The sequence below is a fragment of the Pseudophryne corroboree genome, chromosome 4 (genome assembly GCF_028390025.1).
Source record: "Pseudophryne corroboree isolate aPseCor3 chromosome 4, aPseCor3.hap2, whole genome shotgun sequence".
Classification (NCBI taxonomy): Eukaryota; Metazoa; Chordata; class Amphibia; order Anura; family Myobatrachidae; genus Pseudophryne; species Pseudophryne corroboree.
Genome location: NC_086447.1, coordinates 765,579,028 through 765,589,892, shown reverse-complemented (window position 1 = coordinate 765,589,892; position 10,865 = coordinate 765,579,028). Strand labels below are relative to the sequence as shown.

The 10,865-nt window shown below is 43.7% G+C and overlaps 1 long non-coding RNA gene across 1 annotated transcript; it reads right to left on the bottom strand.

Annotated features, from left to right (window-relative positions):
* Positions 1-6,266: 6,266 nt before the first annotated feature.
* LOC134911759 (uncharacterized) lies at positions 6,267-9,129 on the bottom strand. The gene is made up of 4 exons (XR_010176821.1): positions 9,071-9,129; positions 8,793-8,904; positions 8,668-8,705; positions 6,267-6,518 (listed from the first exon to the last, which is right to left on the bottom strand). It is a non-coding gene; the product is annotated as an uncharacterized LOC134911759 (long non-coding RNA).
* Between the last annotated feature and the right edge of the window lie 1,736 nt (positions 9,130-10,865).

The following is a 10,865-nucleotide window of genomic DNA, read 5'->3' as shown; positions in this document are numbered from 1 at the left end:
CACTAAAGGGGATCCATGTTTACACATAGACTCCCTTTCCCTGAATGCCGTGACCCCCCGTGACTGCTGTCACTATAGGACCCGGCAGCCAATCAGGGAGCACCACATCATAGCACTCTCCTGATTGGCTGTGCGCTCCAGGCCTGTCAATCAGGCGGAGCGCACCAGCTATAATAGAGGATCGCAATCCTCCATTATACTCTATGGTGGGAAAATTGCGGTCTGCAGCTAACCGCAAGGTTAATTGAGGTCACCCAAAAGCCCAGCTGGGCTTCATTGTGTTAAGTCCTGCAGTGTTTTACTATTCTCTCCCATAAAGCCGTACAATAAGAATTTCATTGACATTGGTGAGTGCAAAATTAAAAAACCCGGTAGTTTAGTAAATTACCTTGTTTTTTTCTCAAAAAGTTGCAATCTCACACCGCCGATGTCAGCCAAGATTGATTTTGTCTGAAATCGGCAGATATGCAAATCTCAGTAAATATACCCCAGTGTTTCCACATGTGTAACAGGCCCATTAGTTATGTATCAAGCCTAAGCTTCTTGTACCATAGTTGTCAGCATGTTGACAATACATTTTTTTCATTTACTTGTACACTCACCCCAAACAAAACCAGTTTAACACCAACCCTAACTTCATCCTAACCCTAATACTAACTACAGCTTAACCCTAACTACTGAACCATAAAACTAACCCTAACCCTAAAATCATCTGTCAACATTCTGCCTGTAGACATTCACAATGTCTACATTCGGACTACAGTAGGTTGACATTCTGTCAGTGTTTACAGTTAAAAGATGTCAAAATGTTGAATGTCGATATTCTGCCCATGTCAGCATTCAGAGTTTGAATGTCTAAATTCTGACTTTATACATTTCATAAACTGCTGTAATTTTTTGCTGTAATGGTCAGGTAAAATATGTGATGCTAATAATATTATCTAAATGGATGGGAGTGATCACCACACAGAGAATTTGCAGGTTTATACTGTATATTAAGACTGCAGCCACCAAGTAAAGCATGCCGGTTATTAGTATTGGAAATAATTGAGCAAGAATTATATTCCAAGCAGTCTGCTTACCATTCTTACAAATGTAATAAACACTTCTAAACTGTCATCACAGACCCAATAATTTGAAACAAACTCAGATCAAAGGAAATCAAATTTCATGTATTGTTCAAAATATAGTGGCAGATGTACTAAGCCTTGAAAAGTGATAAATTGCAGGGAGATAAAGTACCAGCCAACCAGCTCCTGTCATTTTTAATACCCCCACTAGGGGGCAGATGTATTAAGCCTGGAGAAGGCATAAAGAAGTGATAAATCGGTGATAAGTGCAAGGTGATAATGCAACAGCCAATCATCTCCAATATGTAAATTGACAGTTATGAGCTGATTGGCCGGTGCGTTATCACCTTGCACTTATCACTGCTTTATCACTTCTTTATGCCTCCTCCAGGCTTAATACATAAGCTTGTAACATGGCAGTTAGGAGCTGATTGGCTTGTACTTTATCACCATGAAATGTATCACTTTTCAAGGCTTAGTACATCTCCCACATAGTGTCTGGTCATATATCTGCATTTGTACAACCCCTCAGTCCAGTAACAAAGCTTCAATGACCAGTGATTGATTGTCATGTCAAGAATTGCACATATTAATTAAAGTTACCATCTTTAATTAAGGATTACAAGCATCTTCTAAAAGATTTGACTTTTTGGTCTTTGCAGCCAAATCAAATAGCATCAGAAGAACAAGCAAGGTTAGGTAATGAGAAAATGTAGTCAGTAAGAACCACTTGGTCATAAAATATAGTCAAGTAGCTCACCTCACTCAGGAACCATGGAGAATTATCTATCATTGGGCATTACATTTTCCCCGTTTAATACGGTAAATCCCACATTGACTAAATCAATGGTTTCTAGGTAAACGTGTGTCAGCCATCTTAGTTGAAGGCAGATTCCATTACAGAACTGACCTCTATGGTTCGGATGTATATTTGTTAAGCATAAGTATAGCTACAGTTATGCAGGGGATGCCATTTATTAATGAGCCTGGAGCCTTATCATAAAGTTGTTTGCCAAGTTTCCTATTAGTCAATTGGTTCCAGCCCATTGTCTAACCTAAAAAGGAGAACCAATCAACACTTATTTTGGTGGCAGTCTCTTTTTCTCCCTCCCAGATAACTCCACATTGATATGTTGTATCTCTCATGCTCCCACAGGCACAGCTGAGCTAAATCGTGAGCACAACACTGTTGAAAAATAAATGCTTCTCCTTGATTATAGTCAGTGTGAATTGAGCTGGGGAGGCCGGGCTAGAGCTCCAGAATTAGGATATTACTCAAGTGGAAATTCCCATGTTAGGAAATATCCCATTCAGGTGGGATTTGTTTGGTCCCCCTCACTCCTGCCTTATCTATATGTCATTTCCTGGTGTGATAAGGGTGTAAATGAGGCAGAGAGGGATTTGCATAAAAGATTTTTTTCCACAACATGGAATAGGATTTGGTTATGGTAAGGAAGAGAAAGAATGGATTCAGCTCATTTAAACATACAATACAATCTAATGAAATCTGACACTATACACATATTAAGTTCATCACACATATAGCAAATATATAGCAACATTTTAGCTTAATACTACAGTATGTTACTCAGTGTTATGTCTGTTCTGTTTGTTTATTTGTTTGTTGTCTCACCACCAGGGCTCATCAGACATTTCTGGATTGCAGTACTGCTCTCTGCCAGAGGTGCTGCTCTCTGGGCATTCTTGAAGATCAGGTGCCTGGTAAGTGATCACTTAATCAGCAAAGTCTGGACGCCTGTCATCTGGCTTTTAAAGTCTGTCGTGGCCAATACCCTTTGCTGGTCATTACGTTTCCTGGTCTGAGGTAAGGAGGTTGATTATCCTGAAACTGTTCCTACTATACCAGTCTGCCAATACCTTGCAAAGCCGAGCCACAGTAGTTCTTGGATTCCTGGCCTGTCTGTTTACATCCCATAAAGTCAGCCGCAGCTGTTCCTAAAATACCTGCATTTCCATAATCTGCATTTACTCTGCTTTCTACTATTTATGCATATACCCTGACAATCCATTTACCAGCATTTCCTCAGTCTGCAAGTATCCTGTCTTCAAGTCTTGTCATTTCTGTATTTCTCTGGACAATCCAGTTACCTGCATTATCTCAGCATGTAAATAACTTGTGTTAAGTTTTCTGCCATACCTTGCATATACTGTACCTGGACTATTTATTTACTTGCATTGCCTCAGTTTGCAAATATACTGTGTTCTAGTAATCCTTCACAATAAACACCCTGAATTACCAGCAACCTTTTGTTCTTTGGATTCCTGACTAACTTTGGGAAAGTTATAGTAACACTCAGTCAACAATAGAATCAATCTATACAGACACATTACTCGTCGCAGAAAACTTTGGTGTAGTACAGGATACTAAAGGGGGTCTCTATGTGCATGCTGGGGACTAATTATCTTTTTAAGCAGTGGAATTAAGGTGTACAGTAAGTGCTCTTTTAGCAATGAACAAAATATTGCACCACTTGTATTAAAGATGGATGTCCCAAGGAAACTGGTACGGCTTTTCATGGAAACCGTTGTATAGGTATAGCATGTACAGGTGTTGGACAATGTCCTCTGCGGTGGAACACGTTTCAGTATACTATATATGTATATATATATATATATATATATATATATATATATATGTTGCGTAGGGCAGCACTCTAACATCTGTATAAATAAAACAAAGGATCCCAAATATTGAATAAATGTTTAAGAGTCTTTACTTTCACTCTTTCATCAGGATCCTGATGAAAGAGTGAAAGTAAAGACTCTGAAATGTTGATTCAATATTTGGGATCCTTAACTTTATTTATACAGACGTCAGAGTGCCGCCCTATGCACCATATACTTGTTCCGGTCTCTTGCATGAACACGGTAATGGGAGGGCACCAATGCAGCTGATTTCAGCAGACAAGGAGTGCCGGCTTTCCAGAACACTATACTATATATATATATATATATATATATATATATCTATCTCACCCAGTACAATTGATGTTGCTGAAACAATTTCCCCTCAGATGTAGGCATGTCAGCACATGTATAATGGGATAATTGTATTAAAGGTCGACATTGGGGGAAGAGGTATCAGTGCACGTTATGTGCGCTGATACCACTTATCCCCAAATGTAAGACTGCAATGGTGAGTGCTCAGTGATAGGGGCGCTATGCACTGCTGTCTATCGGCGCTCCTATATACAAGATAGCATGGCGATATGCAGGGTAATGTATGAACAGTCAGTTGTGCTGACCATTCCGACACCAGCAGCTATCAATTTCAACAGCTGCAGGTGTCATTGCCGTATCGCCACAATGGGGACAGAGCTGTCTCTGGCTGTGGGGGCTGCTGCTCTAGAGATCCCGTGTAAGACGCTATCTCTCATTCATTCCCAGATGAGTCAGCTGCGCTGGGAGACACAGCGCATCAGCAGTAAGCTGATGCGCTGTGTGCTCAGGCGGGGATCGTTCGAGAGGGGAGTTTTCACTCTCCCACTTCGGCAGACCAAATTTTCATACACCTTATTGTTGTAGATTCCTGCTTCACCTCGGTAATGAGGAAAAGCAGGAAGTGCTATGCCACTATAATACATCTCCCCCAAAGTCTTAAAACTCTCCTGTCTCTTACACATGCTGCGCACTCTTGGCTGAGGTTGTTTGCAGGATAACGATTTTACACCAGTTCTCTGTTTGACTCTGTGCTACACCTATTGCTCTGCCACTGCTCTGTCTCCCTTCTGCTTACTCTCTCTCTCTTTCTCTCTCTCTGCTGCTCATCTCTGCTCAATAGCGCCTTCAGAACTCTCTTCAAAACGGCTCTGTCACACCTCAAAACTGCTGAGTTTTTTTTTTTTTATAAATTTAATTCAAAATGGCACTGTACACTACACTGTTTTAAAAATGTCCTAATTTTAATTGGAAAGCACATATGCACTTATTCTTAATTGCAATCTTCTGAGCCCTGGATGCTCTGCAGACATGGGGTTGGCAAGTAAGATTAAAAAGCTAAAAAGAAATATAGATTGTGCACTTGGAGCAATGCATTCTCTAAGTATTCATAACTACTATTAGCCTGCATGGCATGCTTTGCTGTACACAACCATAAAATGATTCCATTATTTTGAATTGTGAGCAACTATGTAAATTACACCTACAGTACCAAGTACCGTACTACTAGAGCCGACAGCAGGGATGCATTTAGTTTACTCCCTGTGGACTTAGTGGATCTGTATGGGGTTATTTTATGTTACCCAGTATTATACAAATCATTAAATGTTACTACTTTTTGTAGGTGATGTAACTAAACTAATTGCAGATTATCACTACTCATTACCGCATATAACAGCATGATGGATGCAGGACGTATTTACATTGCAGCCCAATCTCATCTATCAGATGCTCACCGTTGTACTATACAACTCAAAAGCAGTATACTGTAAGTGCACTGCATGTTTCATGTTTACTCAATATTTACTTCCTAACAACTCTCTTTCCTGCAAATTTAAATGATGGGTTTAATCAGGATGTGTTTGGCATCCCGACAATTGGGATGCCGGCAGTCATGTGATCAAAGCCGGAATCTCAACACCACTCATGATACTGGCTCTGGGACACCGACAGTCGACATTCTAATGGTAAGTATCGGGGTAGGTATTAGGATTTGGGCCCAGTGGGGTAAGGTTAGGCACTAGGGGGGTTAGCCATAGCCGACACCCCCGAAAGCTAGCCATAGCCACCACTACCCTAGACTTAGCACTAGCTGCCACCGAGGAGGGTTAGGGTTAAGGTAGTGAGGGTTAGGGTACTTATCCATTAAACCTGCCTCCATTCTCCGATTCAGGGTGCCGCGGTCAGTCATGTGACCTCTGTCATCCCTAATGCTGCGATAATCTATCACACCCGTTTAATGATTCCAATGTCAATGAATAATATTTGGCAGAAAGTTACAGTATAATAATCATGCATGGTTATTTCAGACCTGTTCCAATCATTCTTTTTAAGTTATTGTACTAAACAGATTTCTTCTGAGGTTAATGAGGAAAGTAGAAAGAAGATATACTAACTGGGATTTAAAGTAACTTTTATAATGCCAAATCAAGTCTTATTGTGTATCAGGACATATCTGATCTTCTTTTTTGTTTTTCAGTAACACAGACTTACACAGTATGCAGCCGATAATGAGAAGCTACTTTTATTTGTTAGATTGTCAGAAAGCCACATATCCATGTCACTCATGCTGCAGATGCAAGCTTATATTTGACATAAATATACAGAAGAAGAGAAACAATGTTTTACATGTATAGATAGTAAAATAACAGATGTTGTCTATTGTCTACAGAAGTGGTTCCCAAGCTTTCTTGACTCACAGCACGGTGTCAGCAATTTTTTCATGGCACACCAATTTTTTCATGGCACACCTAGTCTAAAAATGTGTTTCTGAGAAATAAAGCAAAAATTATTAAATTACTGTAACAGGGATGGAGAAATTATAACACACAACAGGCACATTCCTGGTGTAACAGCGTGTTCTCCTGGAAGCAGACACTTCAGTTCATCAAATAAAGACAGTGGCCTGGAAAAACAGGGCTAGTAATTACATAAACAGGTGTACTCAATCAACCCAGCACCAAAGTCTCTAACATTCATTCTGCTGACCTGGAGTACAGCCATCTCCTGCCATGCTTCCTAGTATGGCTTTTCAGTCAGTTTCTGGCACTAATCGCACTCTGGTCTACTCCCTGGCCTCTATCCAGCATCAGTGCTTAAAGCACAAAGTTTTTAATTCTCCCTGTTCTCTTGTGATGATTCCAAGCTGGCTCTGGGCAACCTGGAAAACCCAGAGTTTCAAACCACCATTGCTGCTGCAGAGTGCAAAGGCTTTGCTTTCCTCTCCCTTGGAGGGAGCTGATCCAAATGGAATGTGGACAATTCAGGTGAGAGATAACCATTCTCACTACATTACATTTATTGTGTTTACCTTATATTCAGTTATGTGGTGCGGACTAGGTGGTACTTCTGTTTGTCCACATATTTTATGATTAGCAGCCACCAGCACTAGTTTTGCAAATCACATTGATCATAAATAGTTTGATTTGACCATGGACAACCAACCTTTGTTACCCCTGCAATGCCCGGCGGCAGCCCAGGGTACCACGGCACCAAATGTGGGAACCACTGGTCTACAATAAACATAATATGCAGACATGGAAACTCGGTTTCAGCATGTGGGATAATTAAAAGTCCATGAAATATAAATGTGGAAAAGTTAACCCGTCAAGGGGCCTAATTCAGACCTGATCGCAGCAGCAAAACTGTTCTCTAATGGGCAAAACCATGTGCACTGCAGGTGGGGCAGATATAACATGTGCAGAGAGAGCTAGATTTGAGTGGGGTGTGTCCAAACTGAAATCTAAATTGTAGTGTTAAAATAAAGCAGCCAGTATTTACTCTGCACAGAAACAAAATAATCCACCCAAATCAAACTCTCTCTGCACATGTTATATCTGCCTCCCCTGCAGTGCACATGGTTTTGCCTATTACAGAACATTTTCTGCAATCAGGTCTGAATTAGGCCCAAACAACGAAGTGTAAAGTACGCACAATTTCTAAATTTATTTCCATAAAACGTACAGTGACATTTGCATCACCAGTTGCTGAGCATAATATTGGTAACTTCTGTTCAATAAGTATTTCTCACAACCATAATGTAAAATAAAATGTTTCAATAAAGAATGTCCTTATATAGTATTCTTTCAAAAGGAAATGCAAAGGCAAAAACTGCTCTCATGCTAGGCCAGAATGCCAGGATGATAAAAAGTTAATAGGGCTATGGTTGACTACCCAAAAAATATGCAGTTACGTGTGCATACTGATCTGCAGTATTGTCATCATTAGCACATATGGGGGCAGATGTATTAACCTGGAGAAGGCATAAGGAAGTGATAAACCAGTGATAAGTGCAAGGTGATAAACGGACCAGCCAATCAGCTCCAGTATGCAAATTGACAGGAGCTGGCTGGCTGGTGCATTTATCACCTTGCACATATCATTGGTTTATCACTTCCTTATGCCTTCTCCAGGTTAATACATCTGCCCCACTGTATCTTGCACCAGGGGCTGAACACCAGCACAGCCTGTCGGTATCCCGGTGGTCACAATGCTGATGCCGGAATCCCTGCACCACAGCCTTTTCTCCCTCTATGCCGGCATACTAGTGGCCGAGATCCCGCTGTCGGGAACATGGCAGCCGGGATCCCAGCCGCCGGTAAAACATGATCTTCCCACAAAAGAGGTGCTTCTTGACAGGCATATCTTTGAATGCTTCTCCTGCGAGCATGCGACAATTATGTGAACATGCATTTGCTGCACTATTTGCTCCTTCCTTCTATTCTGCCTTCCTATGCCTAAGGAGTCGCAAGCAGAAAATGCATCCACATTTGCACAGGGATATGTGTGTGTGTGTGTGTGTGTGTGTGTGTGTGTGTGTGTGTGTGTGTGTTTCTAATGTTGGTAGCCCAAATGATAAGGACATAGGGGCAAATTCAATTGGAATCTTGGTCCAGTGAGTTAAAAAAACCTTGCTTACCTTGTGCCCAATTGTGGATTACTCCCGATATCTGTGGTCTCCAATAAAAAAAAAGTAGTTACAGGGTTTTTAGCACTGAAAACCCCTCAGTGCATAAAAATAAACATTTAAAAATTGATACTCACCTCTCCAGAAGTCTCCAGTGGTCTCCCATCCATCTTCTGTCTGGGGAGAGGTCTTCTGGGAGTTCCAAGGGGCTGCTTGGAGGCTTGAGACTGAAGGGAGGCGCAGGGGATGCTGGTAGATATAGTTCTATCATCAGCTGGTTCATCAGCAGGGGCATTGCATACACTGGGGTTACTCACACACACAGGCACATGCGTACACACACTCACACTGTACATACTTACAGTATTCACACTAACACACACTGACAGACACTCCACACACCTCACATACTCACCACTGCTGCAGAAGACCTGGATCTCGTGGCTGGATGCAGAAACACCACTTCAGATGGTGAGTAACAACTGACTAATTAAGCTAATTGAAAACAACCAATTGCTTAATTAGCCCTCAATGGGGTGCCGCTGGGGTCCCAGAGCAGGTCCCCATGCATTTTCCTAAAATTATCGGTTTTAGGAAAAATCAGACCTACTCTTTATACAGTAATCACTGTCGCCCATTTTCTGTCCCGCAATTGACTACCAAGACCAGTGGCAGATTTAGGGGGGGGGGGGGGCACCAAGGCACCTGCCCCCCTCCCCCCTCTGTCATTTAGGAATTAATTTTCTGTGTTTTTTTACACTGCGCAGTTAGATAATGGCCACCCACCAGCCCGACACTGGTATCCCTCCCCTGTCAGCTGCTCCACCTTGCTGCATGATTTCCAGGCCAGTGTCCTTCCTGATTGGCTTCTTGGAGAAATGTGACATGCAGTACCATGCAGTCCAGAGGAGCCGAGCAGGAGCATCCCAGATTCAGCTTCGCTGCGGCCGCTGAGGGACAGCGCACCGTCGCCAACGAGGGACAGCGCACCGCCAGCCCACCCTGTTACAGTGCACTGCTGCCAAGGGTCCGGACATCGCGCCGCTGAGGGAGAGAGCACCGCCACCAACAAGGGACAGTGCACTGCCACCGCCAGCCCACCTAGTTACAGCGCACCGCCTCCGAGGGTCTGGACATCACGCCGCTGAGGGAGAGCGCACCACCGCCAACGAGGGACAGCACACCACCACTGCCAGCCCACCTAGTTACTACGCACCGCCGCTGAGGGTCCGGGAAATCGCGCGCTGAGGGGTCCGGGACAACGTACTTCCAACCAGGCAGACACCACAAGGATGCCCAGGCGCAGGCCAGCAAGCAAGAAGAAGCCTGGCCCTGCATTCTTCATCGGTGTCTGGTGAGAGCTGTGTGTTGCTGGGTGAGGGTAGAAGGCCCAGGAAGTTAGGAGCCGCCTGCTGCTGAGGTGGGGACTGGGAGTCTCAAGTGGTGAGGACAGAGGCCGGGTGCTGCTGGGGAGTGAGAGCCAAGGAGCTAAGCTGTCTATTGGAGTGAGAAGTAGCTAGAAGCTAGAATGCTGCTTAGGAGGGGAGACTGCTGCTGGGGATGGGTTGAATGGGGGATCAAGGTGCCTGCGCTGTGTGTGTGTGGAGGGAGGGAGTGCCTGCACTATGTGTGTGTGGAGGGAGGGGGGTGCCTGCATTGTGTGTGTGTGGATGGAAGGGGGTGCCTGCGCTATCTGTGTGTGGAAGGAGGGAGGGTGCCTGTGCTGTGTGTGTGTGGAGGGAGGGAGGTGGGTGCCTGCGCTGTCTGAGTGTGGAGGGATGGGGGTGCCTGCGCTGTCTGTGTATGGAGGAAGGGGGGGTGCCTTTGTTGTCTGTGTGTGGAGGGAGGGGGGTTCCTGCACTGTCTTTGTGTGGAGGGAGGGGGGGTGCCTGCACTGTCTGTGTATGGAGGGAAGGGGGGTGATTAGGGTGCCTGTAGATACTCACATTGAGCACTTGACCACACCCCCTCACACAATGGTCACACCCACTGAAACTTGGTCACGCCTACTCCACTTCTAACTCCAGCCCTCCTTGATAGCTCAACCACTTATGGTGCCCCCCCGTGTAATTTTTTTCTGGATTCTCCCCTGACCAATACCCTGCGGCTGCGGGAAAAGCCTTGTGCTACAGGGTTCTTGAAAAAAAATTCCAACGGCAATTGGATTCTAACCATAGACATGCTTTTTTATTAAATTAATTACTCAGGTC